At 42.5% G+C, this 1,220-nt stretch overlaps 1 pseudogene; it reads right to left on the reverse strand.

The window, feature by feature from the left end:
* Window positions 1–306: 306 nt before the first annotated feature.
* LOC112550077 lies at window positions 307–474 on the reverse strand (annotated as a pseudogene).
* Between the last annotated feature and the right edge of the window lie 746 nt (window positions 475–1,220).

Here is a 1,220-nt window from a genome sequence, read left to right on the forward strand (position 1 = left end):
GTTTATTTTTAGTTAGTAATTGGCAGGAGCTAAGAGACCAATTTTTATTTGTGGACTGATTCAGTTGATAGAACCCAAAATCTCTTTTTTATTGTAGACGAAATGATTTGACAAAGTCTTTTTTTGTCCTCTACCCAAGAAAAGAAATCTGTCAGTCCTAGAGTCCTGCCTACTGTCACTGAATTCAACTACCTGCAGTATGGAAATCCAGACCCTCCCAAAAATGGTAACCTCTGCTTCTGTCACTGGTTCATTGTGTAGCCTTATCTAATCTTCACAACAAGGGTGGTGGGGGCAAAAGTGAAATCCATTCATATTTAGCCTTCAATTTGAAGCTGTAATATCTGGCATAAGTATTACCATTAACATCATGGAGATGGGTAACAGTAAAGCCCAGGACCAAATAGTCCTATCACTTTCAGGCACACTTCTCTAGTTATCAACTATAGAAATGATCCCTGGAAGTACAATCTGTGTAGGTGCTGCAGCAATCAGATGTAGTGTGTTCCTGATTTCTCAATGGGCACAGTGATTTCAGTGCAGAGGCTGCAGCAAGAGGATTGCTTTAATCCTGTACCTGCTGACTGTACTGATGCCTCCCTCCATTGCAGTGGCATCTCCCACAGAAGAAATGGATTCAGAAGTACAGTAGAGCTGTGCAGATTCCCCAGGGGGCCTTCATTCTGGTGCTTCTGTTAAGTCGGCACCCACAGCTCATGCCCTGCTTGCTCATCCCTAGTTAGGCTACTGAACTTATTATGGTTTAGTTTTTGTCCCCATAACATGTATTGACACAGTCACAAGGAAGTGAAAGCTGTGGATCAGTTTCAGTATTTGCCTTCCCCATTTTGCTGTTTGAGCAATCAGCAAAAATAAATAGCAATTAATGTCAGGTACTCTTTCATTGGTTTTACATCAATGGGAAACAAAGATATCTATATTTTCAAGATGATTTTTTATCTCAAAGTGGTCATAACATTTCCTACCTTCAACCAGGAATGCAAACAGATGTGCAGAAACGTATTCCATATGGAAAGCCATTTTCATAGTTTCATAGTTGTTAGGGGCTGGAAGGGACCATCGGGTCCAGCCCCCCCACCCCTGCACTTGGGCAGGAAAGGCTACTGGTATCAGATGGGCATCAAGATGCATTTTGAAGATCTCCAGGGTGGATGACTGTACCACCTCTGGGGGGAGTCTCTTCTAAACCTTTGGCACTC

Source organism: Alligator sinensis, unplaced genomic scaffold (genome assembly GCF_000455745.1).
Source record: "Alligator sinensis unplaced genomic scaffold, ASM45574v1 scaffold312_1, whole genome shotgun sequence".
Classification (NCBI taxonomy): Eukaryota; Metazoa; Chordata; order Crocodylia; family Alligatoridae; genus Alligator; species Alligator sinensis.